General features: G+C 42.0%; 1 protein-coding gene across 24 annotated transcripts in view; it reads left to right on the forward strand.

Annotated features, from left to right (window-relative positions):
• Positions 1-1,781: 1,781 nt before the first annotated feature.
• CDC42SE2 (CDC42 small effector 2) overlaps positions 1,782-15,328 on the forward strand; it is a 129,267-nt gene continuing 115,720 nt past the window's right edge. For 10 of the 24 annotated variants that reach the window (XM_078004139.1, XM_078004149.1, XM_078004134.1 and 7 more), the window contains exon 1: positions 13,203-13,313. The gene's annotated coding sequence lies outside the window, so the exon portion shown is untranslated. 24 annotated transcript variants of the gene reach the window in all.

Consider the following 15,328-nt stretch of genomic DNA (forward strand, 5'->3'; position numbering starts at 1 on the left):
CCTCTTGGAGTTCCTTCTTTTCTACACCAAGAAATCACTGTGGAGATCATTCTTCTTACTAAAGGTAATCATTTTCAAGAAAACTTTCATCTTTTCCCCATTTAGAAAATTTCCATCAGCTTGTCAAACAGCCAAAATGTTAACATCAAGGAAGTTAATTTCCTTTCTCTTTTAAGCCATCAGCCTCTTCTAACAGGTTCTTATATTTTTATCTTTGCATTTAACATGCTCTTTAGTAGGATAGAATATGCAATTTTATATTGTGAGAGAAAGGAAAACTAAAAAAAGAAAAAAAAATTGTCTGGGAGACAGTACATGAATAGCAGACTACCACATGGAAATAACATTGCCCAGGTTGAATCCCATATGTGTGCAATTACTCTTCTAAGGAGATCACTCCAGGTAATATAAAACTGTTCCAATTAATAAAAAATAAACCAGGGGCTGGGTGTGGTGGCTCGTGCCTGTAATTCCAGCATTTTGGAATTCTGAGGAGGGTGGATCACTTGAGCCCAGGAATTCAAGAGCAGCCTAGACGCATAGTGAGACCTTGTCTCTACAAAAAAATAAAAATTAACTGGGAATGGTGGCACACGCCTCTGGTCCTAGCTACTTGGGAGGCTGAGTTGGAAGGAGGATCACTTGAGCCTAGGAGGTCAAGGCTGAAGTGAGCCATGATTGTGCCACTACACTACAGCCTGGGCAACAGAAGGGGTCTCAAAAAAGAAAGAAGTAAAAAACAAAGAGAGAGAGAATGAGAGGAAGGAAGGAAGGAAAGAAGGAAGGAAGAAAGGAAGGAAGGAAGGAAGGAAGGGAGGGAGGGAGGGAGGGAGGGAAGGAGGGGGAGGGAGGAAGGGAGGAAGGAAGGAAAGAATCACGGAAGTACTATAATTTCATTTCAAGTTCTCACATACTATCTTTTATGAATGAAGTTTACAAGCAGCTTATCGAGGATAATTAATTAAAGTAATTAAAGCAAGACTATTTTAAAGTTCAAAGGTTTTGTATGATATATTAAGCATATGTTCATATATTTGAACTTTACTCTTAAAGCAACATCATTAGTACATTTTGTCCTCCTGCCTGACTCATTATCACATTCTAAATAAGGTCAAACTTCTTATCAGCCAGTTGCCGTGGCTCATGTCTCTAATCCCAGCACTTTGGGAGACCGAGGCGAGTGGATTGCCTGAGGTCAGGAGTTCGAGACCAGGCTGGCCAACATGGTGAAACCCCCGTCTCTACTAAAAATACAAAAAAAATTAGCCAGGCATAGTGGCGTGCGCCTATAATCCCAGCTACTCAGGAGGCTGAGGCAGGGGAATTGCTTGAATCAGGGAGGTAGAGGTTGCAGTGAGCTGAGATGGCGCCACTGCACTCCAGCCTGGGTGACAGAGTGAGACTTCGTCTCAAAAACAACAACAACAACAACAACAAAACTCCTTATCATGATCTAGTGCCTCTTTCTGCAGGTCCAGCATCATCTGGGCCCACATGCACCCTTCCTCTAGCCTTGAACTCATTCTCTAGTTCCCTAAAGGCATCAAACTCTCGTATCTTTCTGATTTTATACATGTTGTTCTTCTACACACAGAGAATTTCACCTTTCCCTTCATTCTTGGGTAATTCCTCTCAAGCATCTGCTCTTTTAGGAATCCTTTCTGGACCCCCACAGGTTAAGTCAAATGTCCTCCACTAGATCTATCTCTATGATAATACTTCTCAACTGCCCAACTTCCTCTTCGCACAGGGGTAATGCTGGAGCCGGAAGCTGTGGTGACAGTTTCTTGATTCAGCAGCTTCCTGCCTAGAGATAGAGCCAGAGCAGGGGATGGGCAGAGTCTGCATGTGGCTGTAGGACCTCTGTCAGAGAATGAAGCACTCATCTCATGGTAAGGCTGGTATGAAAGCAAGGTCAAGACTGAAAGCCATATCCTAAATAGAGGGTTAAAAAAAGAGAAGCAGCATAAAGCTGTTTGGGTGTATGGGAGATGAGCTTGGGAATACCTCAGCGGCTAAGGGATGTCAGAGGTAGTATGAGGTAAAAAGAGCTGTTGGAATACGTAACAGTGCTGAGTTGCTGGATTGTCTTCCACCATTCTTCATCACCATCCCAACAGCTTAAGGATACAGATTTCCAACACGAACTCCCTACTACCATAGCCACACAATAGGTAGACAGCAAAAATCTGTTGCATTGAATTGATCTATTAACTCTCCCTTAAAGACCATTCTTTAGACAGGCTTGGCACAGTGGCTGATGCCTGTAATCCCGGCCCTTTGGGAGGCCGAGGTGGGTTGATCACCTGAGGTCAGGAGTTTGAGACCAGCCTAACCAACTTGGTGAAACCCCATTTCTATTAAAAATACAAAAATTAGCTGGGTGTGGTTGCACATGCCTGTAATCCCAACTACTCAGGAGGCTGAGGCAGGAGAATCGCTTGAACCCAGGAGGTGGAGGTTGTAGTGAGCTGAGATTGCACCATTTCACTCCAACAAGAGCGAAACTCTGTCTAAAAATAAAAAAAAAAAAAGAACTTCTTACAAAGGATACTTTTCTAGGAAACCTCTCATCCTCACTATGAAGGATTGTCTTTTGACAAATACTTGCATTATGTTTTTTTGGAAATCTCTCATAGTCACTTTCAGTGTTCTATCTTGCATTATACATGTTTGGATGTGTTCTATATTTTCCGAGTCCACTTTAGGAGAAAGACCACTGTCTGAATCATCTCTGAAGATTCCACAAGGCTTTCTATCCGGTGGACACACCACAGATTTTGTTTTTTCTTTTTTAAAAAGTTTTATTATACTTTAAGTTCTAGGGTACATGTGTACAACGTGCAGGTTTGTTACATAGGTATACATGTGCCAGGTTGGTTTGCTGCATCCAACCACTCGTCATTTACATTAGGTATTTCTCCTAATGCTATCCTTTCCCCAGCCCCACACCACCTCGACAGGCCCCGGGACACACCACAGATTTTACAGATTTTTTTTCACATGTGTATAGAAATAATAAGTCTTGGCTGGGCACAGTGGCTCACTCCTGTAACCCAGCACTTTGGGAGCCCGAGGCGGGTGGATCACTTGAGGTCAGGAGTTTGAGACCAGCCTGGCCAACATGGCGAAACTCTGTCTCTACTAAAAATAAAAAAAATAGCTGGCCCTGGTGACCGGTGCCTGTAATCCCAGCCACTCGGGAGGCTGAGGCAGGAGAATTGCATGATCCCAGGAGGCAGAGGTTGCAGTGAGCTGAGATGGTGCCACTGCACTCCAGCCTAGGCAACAGAGTGAGACTCCATCTCAAAAAAAAAAAAAAAAAAAAAAAAAAAAAGAGAGAAAAAGAAAGAAAGAAAAGAAAAGAAATAATAAGTCTTTAGGTGGCTGTTGTGCGTTGCTCCTATTACCCACCATTTCTGATTTGCTTTAGTCTTCATTCTTGCATAATGGGTAGGTTAACTTAGAAAGAAAAAACAAGCTTATGTAGAACCAAAAGTCTAGTCCAATGTTTTTAAAGGAAAAGCAAATGACATGAATATATAATCATCTACTGAAGTTACTTTAAAAAGCAATGAAGTCAACATGCTTTCTACAGTGCAAGATAGATTTTTGTTTTAACCTAGTTATCATGATTGCCAAGTATTACTTTAACTATGTAGCTTCGATTTGTGGTATGTTTTGGAAATGAAATTAGAAATCTGTGTACCACTTATACCCTGATCCTCTGATTGAAGTGTGACTCATTATAACTAAGAACTGATGGTTGAAAAAAAAAATCCTGTAAGTTTGCTATGTGCCAGAGTGGGAAATACGTGTATGTGTGTGCTCATATATCTATAATTATCACTTATCAATTATTTATGTTTATTTTAGAATTAACAAAGAGTAAAGGAGAATTTGGTGAAATATTTATTTAAAGTCTAGTGCTAAGCTGTCGGGTACCATAGTCACTAGCTACACATTCCTTCTGAGCACCTGAAACGTGGCTATTCTGAATTGAGATGTGCTATAAGTATAAAAAATTCTGAATTTGAAGTCTTACTTTTAAAAATGTAAAATATATCATTAATACATTTTAGATTAATTGCGTGTTGAAATGACAATATTTTAAATAAATTATATTATTAAAATTACCTTTACATTTTTTTCATGCAGCTACTTGAAAATTTAAAATTACATATGTGCCTTGAGTTATATTTCTGTAGGATAGCATTGGTCTATTGTATGCCATAATTTAGTTACTTTTACTATTAAAAGATTGCAAGAGAGCCGGGCGCAGTGGCTCATGCCTGTAATCCCAGTACTTTGGGAGGCCAAGGCTGGTTCACAAGGTTAAGAATTCAAGAGCAGCCTAGCCAACATGGTAAGACCCTGTCTCTACTAAGAATACAAAAATTAGCAGGGCATGGTGGCGTGTGCCTGTAATCCCAGCTACTCAGGAGGCTGAGGCAGGAGAATTGCTTGAACCCAGGAGGCGGAGGCTGCAGTGAGCTGAGATCATGCCACTGCACTCCAGCCTGGGTGACAGCACAAGACTCCGTCTCAGAAAAAAATAAAAGATTGCAAGGAAGTTGTGAAAAAAATTCCACTGTAATAATAGAGGCAATTTATTGATAGTCTACTGTGCTGCAGGCATTGAGATTTTATATGAATTATTAAATTTAATTATTGCCACATCTTATTAGGTAATTATGTAGGCATTATTATATTTTATGATGAGTAGACTGGGACTCAAAGATGTTAAGAAAATTGCCCATAAGCCCAAGATCAGATAATCTGCAAAACAAACCCATATCCGCCTGACACTAGAGACCATTCCCTTTTTATTAAGGGACTTTGTCTTTCCTCTGTCTTTCGTCTTCAGCGACTGGCACCATATGCTACCAGAAATTCTATTACCACCCACAAATGAGAGGACTACCAGCTTGTTACTCCAAAATAATGTCACATTTGCTTTTTTGCCCAAGTGAAAATAACACAATAAGTCCCCATTTGCCAAATTATCAGGAATTCCATTCTTTTCCCATGGTTTCCCCTCTCCTGTATAATCATAAACAAAAACCCCAGGCTTGTTTACTAGTGCCTGAGAATTGATGCCTTTGTCTTTATGGCTTGACAATGGAGTGGAAACTCAGATACACTCTTGAGGCTGGAGGGTCACCTCAAAGCTAGTCTACAGAAGAGTTGGGTCTGTGACAGTGGCTGTGTTTTCTATTGCTGTGTGACAAATTAATACAAACTTAGTGGGCTGAAACAACATCTGTTTATTAGTTCATACTCTCTGTAGGTCAGAAGTTCAGCACGGCATGGCCAGGTTCTGTGCTCAAGGTATCAGGCTGAAATCAAGGTGTTTGCAAGTCTGAGTTCTCATCTGGAGGCCTGGGGGGAAATCTGCTCCCAAGCTCTTTCTGTTGTTGGTAGAATTCAGTTCCTTGAGGGTATAGGACTAAGGTCCTGTTTCCTTACTAGCAGTCAGCCAAGGGCCACTTTCTGCTCCTAGAGGCTACTTGCATTCTTTGCCATATGGCCCCACCCCATCTTCAAGTCAGCAACAAAGCATCACGTTCTTTTCATGCTTTGAATCTTTCTGACTTCTCTGCCACCAGCCAGAGAAAACTCTTCACTTTCAAAGGCTCATGTAATTAGACCAGGCCCACTCAGATAATCTCCTTCCATTAAGGTCAACTATGACACACAGCCTAATATAATCATAGGAATACTATCTTATCCTATTCATAGGTTCTGGAGATTAGGACCCAGACTACTGGGGGAAAGGGGTGGTGCATTTTTACAATCTGCCCATCACAGTCCTGGGGATTAGGTAGGGCATGTACACCACCACAGTGACAGTGGCAGGGAACAAAGCCATCAGAACACTCCCAACTACCCAGACCAGCTAGTGGTGGGGTCAAAAGCAAGAGCTGAATCACTATGAGGGAGTAACACCTTCTGGGAGAGGCGTGTAGATGGGTGTGAAGAATCCTGGTTTGCCATCTTCGAACTTTACTTCCAATTTTTACTCACCATGAACTTTCTTTTTTTTAAAAAAATTATTATTATTTTAGTAGAGATGGGTTTTCACCATGTTGGCCATGTTGGTCTCAAACTCCTGACCTCAAGTGATCTGCCTGCCTCGGCCTCCCAAAGTGCTAGGATTAGAGGTATGAGCCACTGTGCCTGGACTCATCATGAACTTTCTTTATGCAAGCAATGTGTATCTTTGCGCTAGGAGGAAGTGGCAAGATTTCTGTTCCACTTGGTAATTTTTTTTTTTGAGACAGAGTCTCGCTCTGTCACGCAGGCTGGAGTGCAGTGGCACGATCTCGACTCACTGCAACCTTTGTCTCCCAGGTTCAAGCGATTCTCCTGCCTCAGCTTCCCAAGTAGCCAGGACTACAGGTATGCGCCACCATGCCTGTCTAATTTTTTGTATTTTAGTAGAGATGAGGTTTCACCATGTTGCCCAGGCTGGTCTCAAACTCCTGAGCTCAGGCAATCCACCTGCCTTGGTCTCCCAGTGTTCTAGGATTACAGGGGTGAGCCACTGCGCCCGGCCCCACCTGTTAAATTTAAGGGCACCAAATCTCCAGGTGCTTTGAGAGTATCTAACAAGATACTCCATTTCTCCTCTTCCTGGATTCCTGGTGAACCACAGAGGTGGGAGACCCCTTGGTGCTTGCTGAGTGGCTTCCTAACACACACTGGTGCTAGTTCTGCTGGTTCTTCTGGGCTAAGGGGCTTCCTCAAGGTACAGGGAGAAGCATCCTCTCCTCTGCAGTCCTGTTGCTGAGTCTTAATCGCCAGCAGACTCCACTCCCTCTTGTTACCTGCCTTTTGCACTTCATCTTTCTGCACTCTTGTATGCCAGCCTGCCAATACTCAACTCAAGATCCACTGTGGTTCTTGCTCTCCCTGGGAAGAAGAACACACCTTTAAGATGCCAATTTCTGAACTTTTGCTCACTAAACTTTGTGCTTCCTAAATTAGTGCCACATCCCCTTTCTCTTTATTGTTTTTTTTTTTTTCTGTGTGAAATCTACCACAAGCTTTATCGCCATTATTGTTTACTTGTTAAGTCTCTTTTAGCTGACTCATATTTTTAACTTTAACAAACATGTAAAGGAAACTTGTATTGCTACCATATATGTAAAATTGGTATTACTTGCCATATATAGATGTTAGCTGTTTAAAAAAAAGACAAAGTAGTTCTTAGTTACTTAGTCTGTAACTTGACTTAGCAGAGTGACCTCAAAAGGCTCCCTTCCTCTTCTCTGGTTGTCCCCAGAGACATTTTGTTACAATTCCTAACTTTTTTTTTTTGAGCTGAGGGGCTGCAATGCAACTGGATCACAGGCTATGTGTTGAAGCTAGACAAGCTGCACGTACCCTAATCTACCTCTCTCCATCCTTCCACTCCCGAACCCAGTGAAGTGTATCACCTAAAATCATCTCCCACACCACCAGAGGTGTGCAATACATAGTTTGGGAAACACTGATCTGACTACCTTCTTCACAGAGACCCACTTCGAATTCCTTTCCCTTTGAAAAATCTTTTCTAACTAATTCAGACCCTCAGTGATCCCCTCAACCACATTCATAAAGCTACTGTGTCTATTTATTCAAATGTTGATGTGTGATATTTCATTAAAGACAAAGACTATGCTTTATACTGAACTTTTCCACAGCACTCGGTATGCTACCTGGCAAACAGCAGGCATTCAATGAATATTTGTGGTTTGATGAGCAGCAAGGGTCAGCCACAGGTAAGAGTGTAAAGCAAAATTTGACTTAGCTTTCCTTCCTATCTTTGGCTGCTTCAGTCACAGAAAGGACCACTGTCTATGGTTCTTCTGACAGTTGGTTATTTTCTCCTTTCTCAACACATTGCACGATTCCTGATTTTTCTCGATCTTCCCAAATCACAATTCATGTGCCGTATGCCTCATTACCTTATTGACTAATTAGCTAAGATATCTGAGGTTTGCCATTAGATTTTATGATGCTTGCCTGTGCCTTATATTCTTTTTTGGTATCTTCTATCACACTAAAAACAGACTATGTATATCTTACATACACTCAATAGATATACTGTATGTTGTATACATAAACAAATACATGTTGAATAATTTGTTTCTTGGAGTATGCCTGTTATATCTTTAGGAAAAAAATACTAAATTCCAAAACTAATTTATATAACAATGGTCAAGTGGATTTACTAAGTTTGCTACTAGTTAATGTTCACAGCACAAGTATAGAAAGCTTTGTAGTTCTGACTGAGAATAATAACAATTAAATCTTCCCTCTGCCTTTCCTCTTTCTTTTGATTCACTTGACCCATTCAGATGTTCCTATAAAGGAGCAATTTCAGTCTCTATAGCTTTACACAGACCTGGTGGTTTCTTCTCTTGTATCCCAAGCAATTGGTACATATGTCTAGTTAGGAATGATCATCTAATTTATCAGCAGACCTAGACACAACTGAGAATGAAAGAAGACACAAATAACTATTAAGCCAGGACAAGAGATTCCTGATAAATCAGGAAACATGGTCATACTACTTTGAATGTAGTTATGTATTAAATGTATGTCTCTTGTCATTCAACTGTAAAGCTGTGTTAAGTTTGGGCCTTATTTCTCTTAGCTTCTTTTGTTGCCTGGAATTGTGTCTGGCATGTTGTGGTGGTAGAAGAAAAGTTAGTGCTCCTTTAAAAACATTCATTTACTTAAACATTATACTATATTGATGTAGAACTCATACCATCCCATTTGGGGCCTTTTATGAGCCATTTTCTCAATATTACAAATGTAGAACAATGAGCTTAATTATATGCTTGTGTAATGATAATAGCTAGCTTTTACCAGCACAGCCTGTGCCAGGCCTTGGGCTAACAATTTTACTTGAGTTCTCTTATACATTTCTCAAAACAGACCTCACAGGTAGGTAATACTATTGGTCTCATTAAACTAGAAGACAAGATAGGTTTAGAAAGAACTTTGTTCAGAGTCACCTAACTAATTACGCAGCAGAATTTGTATTTGAACTCCGGACTCTGACTCCATACACCATGTCTCCTAAATGTTAGAAAGAACTGCTATCAAATTTTGGAAAGCAGATTTAAAAAACATTAATAGTGGCTGGACACCGTGGCTCATGCCTGTAATCCCAGCACTTTGGGAGGCTGGGGCGGGCGGATCACCTGAGGTCGGGAGTTCAAGACTAGCCTAGAGGATATGGTGAAACCCTGTCTCCACTAAAAACACAAAAATTAGCCAGGCGTGATGGTGGGTGCCTGTAATTCCAGCTACTCAGGAGGCTGAGGCAGGAGAATCCCTTGAACCCAGGACAGGGAAGTTGCAGTGAGCCAAGATTGCAACACTGCAATCCAGCCTGTGCGACAGAGTGAGACTCCATCTCAAAAAAAAAAAAAAAAAAAAAAAGAAGAAGAAGAAAAAATTAACAGGCCAGGTGCAGTGGCTCATGCCTGTAACCCCAGTACTTTGGGAGGCCGAGGCAGGCGGATCACCTGAGGTCAGGAGTTCGAGACCAGCCTGGCCAACATGGCAAAACCCTGTGTCAACTAAAAATACAAATATTAGCCAAGCGTGGTGGCGGGCGCCTGTAATCCCAGCTACTCGGGAAGCTGAGGCAGGAGAATCATTTGAACCTGGGAGGCGAAGGTTACAGTGAGCCAAGATTGTGCTATTGTACTCTAGCCTGGAAAACAAGAGCAAGACTCCATCTCAAAAACAAAACAAAACAAAACAAAAAAAACAAAAATTAATAGTATACTTTTAGGGAAAATCTATTTGCTTTAAAAATTTTAAGGAAAATTTATTTAAGTAAAAGATTGCAGAATCAGGCCAATGTGGCTGTTATATGAGCTCAAGGCTATTTAGCAGTTGGTTAGAACAATGTGTTCCTTCCTGTTGTCTTTGGTGTAATGTTTCCACTTGTTATGGACTAATAGGAATGCAAAACAGTTTCTTCTGGACTATAATAGTTGCATTTATTTTTATCAGTATTTTCACTGTATATTATGTGAGTAAATTATGAACAGTGTCTATTTTTTACCCTTGTCTTTCTTTTGGAATAAGATTTTACTCAGTAACAATTTTAAGGACAGTGTGCAGATACATCATAATGACTCTAGAAAAATTTTATGGCCTGCGCGGTGGCTCACGCCTGTAATCCCAGCACTTTGGGAGGCTGAGGTGGGCGGAACACGAGGTCAGGAGATCGAGACCATCCTGGCCAACACGGTGAAACCCCGTCTCTATTAAAAATACAAAAAATTAGCCGGGCATGGTTTCGGGCGCCTGTAGTCCCAGCTACTCGGGAGGCTGAGGCAGGAGACTGGCGTGAACCCGGGAGGCGGAGCTTAGTGAGCCCAGATCGCGCCACTGCACTCCAGCCTGTGCGACAGAGCAAGACTCTGTCTCAAAAGAAAAAAGAAAAAAAAGAAAAATTTTATTTAGTATTACTGTAATTACAAACTACAGATTAACATTGATGAAATACATTGTCAATGTTTTTATAAACAAAAGTCTTTACTTTTATTAAAAAAATCAAATTGTTATGTAATCTGTAGCTTTAAATTGTTTTAAATCATAAAGGATAAATTAAATGTATAAAGAGACTTCTATGAATATAACATTGAGCAAATAATTATGCACACATACTCTACAAAAAGTATCATCCAGGCCAGACGCTGTGGCTCACGCCTGTGAGCACTTTGTGAGGCGAGGAGGGCGGATTGTGTGAGCCTGGGAGTTTCAGACCAGCCTGGGCAACATAGTGAGACCCTGTCTACCAAAAATACAAAAATTAGCCGGGTGTGGTAGTGTGCATTTGTAGTCCTAGCTCCTTGGGAGGCTGAGGTGGGAGGATCACTTGAGCCCAGAAGACAGAGATCGCAGAGAGCTGAAATTGCACAGATTAGGCCACTGCACTCCAGCCTGGGTGACAGAGTGAGACCCTGTCCCAAAAAAAAAAAAAAAGTGTCAATTCAACTGAATGGCATTGTGTACTTGACTTTTTTTTTTTTTTAACTGATGAGAAGGGTGTATGAATAGCTATAGCAACTGAAATTATATTGTGCTATTCAATCACGTAATGTTCTGTTACAAAATATGAAAAATCTGAAAATAAATGTTTACATAATGAATACTACCCTTTATAGGTAAATGATAGAAAATTTACTATTTTTCATGGCTGAGGAAGGCATTCACACAAGGTTACTACATTTGTAATTCAAAGGGAGGCTTATAAGCACATATATCAAGTTCAGGAATTTTGTTTTTTTTTTGTTCTAGGAACTTTTTAGAATTAATAGTCTTTATGTAACCTTCCTATACTCTATCATGTTATTCTCATTCAAGAAAATAGGATTGTAGTGTATCATTGGTCAAAAAACTGCATTAAATGTCAAGTAAATGGTTATCACTGTACTCAGAGAAACTGGAAAATCAAAATGCTTATGGTATGATGTAGATAAAGATCTTATGGTTAATTGAAACAGAAACCAAGAGAAAATTTAAAATTAAAAAAATTGGTCATTTTTTGTTGCTTTAGTTTTTTTAATCTCAGGGAATTTTAAAATTTTTCATTTATTCTAGGCACTTGGGATACATCAGTTGAACAAAACAGACAAAAATCCCAGCTTCTACTAGAGAAGGCAGACACTAAAAGCTAAACATATCAAATAAATACAGTCATACCTCAGTATCCGAGGGGGACTGGTTCTAGGACCCCAACCAATATCAAAATCCTCTCAGGTCTATGATATAAAATGATATGGTATTTGCACATAACCCACATATATCCTCCTGTATACTTTATCTCCAGATTACTTATAATACAATGTAAGTACTATGTAAATAGCTGTTATATTGTATTGGGTTTTTTTTTTGTATTTTTAAATTGTTGTATTTTTTTCCCCAAATATTTTCCATCTGTGGTTGGTTGAATCCAGGAACGCAGAACCCATGGATACGGAGGGCTGACTGTGAATTACAAAGATTGTTACAAGGTGGGAAGTGTCATGGGAAGAAAGGAAAAATAGCAAGGTAGGAAAGATTGAGAATTTTTTTTTTTGGAAACAGGTGTCACTCCGTCCAGCCCAAGCTGGAGTGCAGTGACCTGATGATGGCTCACTGTAACCTAACTCCTGGCCTCAGCCTCCAGAGTACTTGGGACTATAGGCATACGCCACTACACCAGGCTATTTTTTGTGTGTGTGTAGAGACAGGGTGTCGCTATGTTGCCCAGTCTGTTCTATTTTGAAGGTACAACCAACAAGCTTTCTTCACAGATTGAAAGTGAAAATGAGAGTATGAGAGCAGTTATGGATGATATAAAGTTTTTGGCCTGAGCAACTAGAAATCCTCGCCATCAACCTAGAATGGGGAAGACCATACACTACTTATTATATTCAAAGTAGTACAGGTTTGAGAGCTTACTTCAGTGGCATTACGCTCTTTCTCTATCCTTTTGACCTCACGATAAAGTTTTGTAGGTATTTTGGTGGACTGCTGGCTGCTAGATAGGAAACTCATGTTTCTGATTTCTGAGATATGTAAAATACACACCCAAAGGAATCACAGAAGTCCAGTACATGTGTAATTTTCACGCATTTCAAATGCCAGGTAGATGATCTCGGCCTTAACCCAGTTAATGACGGATTGAACAATTCTGACTTTTACATGAAAAAGCAGTGGTCAGAGGATGGGCTCTCAACTGCCACTGAGAGACCCCTCGTCCCAAACCGCTCAGCACCCACCCACCCTCGCATGGGCGCGTCCACCGCCCCACAACGTGAGCAGACGTCGCTCCTCCGTAAGGCTGTCCGCTGCCCGGGCTGGGGTGGGAAAGGGCTCCCGCAAGCTCCCGCCCAGGTTTGGTCGCCATCTTTCGGAGCGTCCTTTCCCGCGAGTGCTGCAGCCCCGGATCTCAGGCGTCCGTTAGTTACAGAGGCCAATTCCTAACCCCCGCGGCTCGAATCCCGGGGGTCCCGCCGCCCGACTGCCGACCCTCCCATCCCGGAGGTACGGCGGGGGCGGGGCCCGGCCGGGGGCGGGGCCAACATTGCGGCCGCCGCAGCTGCGCAACGGCGCCCGCCCCTCCAGCCCCTCTAGGGGCGCGCGCCGCCTCTCGCTCCGCCCAACCGGCGCGCGAGCCTGGGCGGGGAGGGGGAGCAAGGAAGCTGCGAGCGCGCCGGGGAGCGCAGCTGCAGGCGTGGGGGCGGCAGGAGCCGCGGAGCCGGCGCTGAGAGGGGCTGCGGCCGGAGCGGGCGGCAGAGACAAAGGCGACGGTGAGTGCAGTGCCAGCGCCAGTCGCGCGTCGGCCCCTACGCCTCGCCCTCTCGGCCCCTTGGGCGGGGTCCCGAAGCCCCGAACCCTCGTCCCTGAGGGCTCTGGGGTGAGCTCGGCCCGGCCCTGCCAGCAGCGCGCTGCGGGCTGTGGGCTGAGCTTGCGTCTCCATTTCAGGTTTGGGCGAGGTCCTTATACCCTAGGACCCTGCCTTAGGTTTTTTTTCTGTTCCCTCTGAGGAATGGTTACACGCTCAGTTCATAATTCACGGCAGGCGGACGGCTGAGGCAGCCAACTGACCGCCTGATGTAAAATGGAAAGGCAGACCCCCTCCCCCCAACTTTTCAGGTCTGGAAGTCGGGAGGGTGGTGCGAGGGGCGGGCGGGGAGGGCCCGGGGTCTCTAGGTGAGGGTCTCGGGGAGCAAAGACACCTGGCTGCGGAGCCCCGACTCTTCGCCGGAGGCGCCGGATGCGTTCCGTCCGCGGGTCCTGCCGCGGTTCTCCCCGGGCCCCGGGCGTGAAAACCCCTGGCCACCTCGTCGCGGGAGCTCAGCTACTCTTACAGGTTGTTTTACCCAGTGCTTGCTGCTTTAAGTTGTGATTTTAGGCAACGGGTGTGGTAGGTAGCGGCTCCTTGATGCCGCATTCACAGCTGAAAAAAACCCCGATCCGCTGACTTCACTGTGTAAGAAACAACACTGGGGATTTCTCTTTAGCTTGCAATTACTTTAAATTATAAGCTTTTTTAGGGGAATTTTGAGGGGTGATGTGCAGTTTACAAAATTTAAATGTTTCGTTGAAGGACCTGGCTTATAGTATGTGCTCAGTAAAGTATTTGTTGAATGAATGAATCTTGAAATATCAGACAAAGCTTATCTCACATCTAGTAAAATTGAGGCACATATCCTCTTGATTATGATTAAGGAAATAATGTCGGCAAACAACATGTATTTTTGATATACGTTTGTTTTTAGTTTTTATCCCACATAACATACTGTTGTGAGTCGGTTCTTACTCTCAATACTATGAACACAGAAAATATATATCAAGTGTGGATTTTCTCTTTTGGTTTGAGAGAGGTTGGTATACGTTTTCTGTTTCTTAAAAACAGGCCTTATTTCTAACCTTTAAAAATAATGGAGAAAAAGCGGGAGTGGGACTGTATTTTGACAACCACCTTTCTATTTAATTATGAATAAAGAAGTTTATGTGTTTTTGAGAAGGGACTGTGGTATGGTCTTGCTGCATTTTGAGCAAAGGAGAACTCTAAATTTGGGGGGGAACTAATGTTGCAGTAATATAATAAAATGTCACCATTTACTCAACAGATATTCATGAAGCACCTGTTTATGGGCTGAGACCTGTGTTGCACACTGTTTCTGGGCACAAGCAAAATCCACAATTATCCTTTTCTTAAACTTGAATGTAAAGTTCTTTCCTTATTATTTATGTCACAAGTGGTGACTGTCTTAAACCCCTAGTGGCTACTTAAGTTGGGAAAGATGGCAGGTGAACTGCAGGAAGTGTAAATTCATAACAACCTTTAAAGGTTAATAAGTAACTTTGTACAGCTAAAATTATTGGATTGAGCTTTTATATTGTCACTTTAATAGAATCTATCTACATTTTAAAACGAAGAGGAAGACATTTAATAAACTAGTGTTTTAATTCTCTCCCTTGTCCCTATTAGGAGACTTTGGTACAGTGTATTTATTGAAGGGTAATGTACTTCTGGTCCTATTTTCTGTAAATAATCTTTGTAATAACATTTTCTATTTTAAAAAACCCCCAAAGATAAACAGTGGATTCCTTTTCTATAAGAAATGTTTTAAAATAAAGCTTCATTTCAGGAATTTTATTTTGTCTTTGTGTTCACCATTTACAAATAAGTGCAATTTATAAACTTGATAGTGCTGAAAAGGGAAGATTATTAGTAATAATTTGTGGTTCCATATGTGGACTTATTTTTTAGTATTTCAACTGTGATAAAACTACTAATTAAAAAGGATGAGATTTG

The sequence above is a fragment of the Macaca mulatta genome, chromosome 6, assembly GCF_049350105.2.
Source record: "Macaca mulatta isolate MMU2019108-1 chromosome 6, T2T-MMU8v2.0, whole genome shotgun sequence".
Taxonomy (NCBI): Eukaryota; Metazoa; Chordata; class Mammalia; order Primates; family Cercopithecidae; genus Macaca; species Macaca mulatta.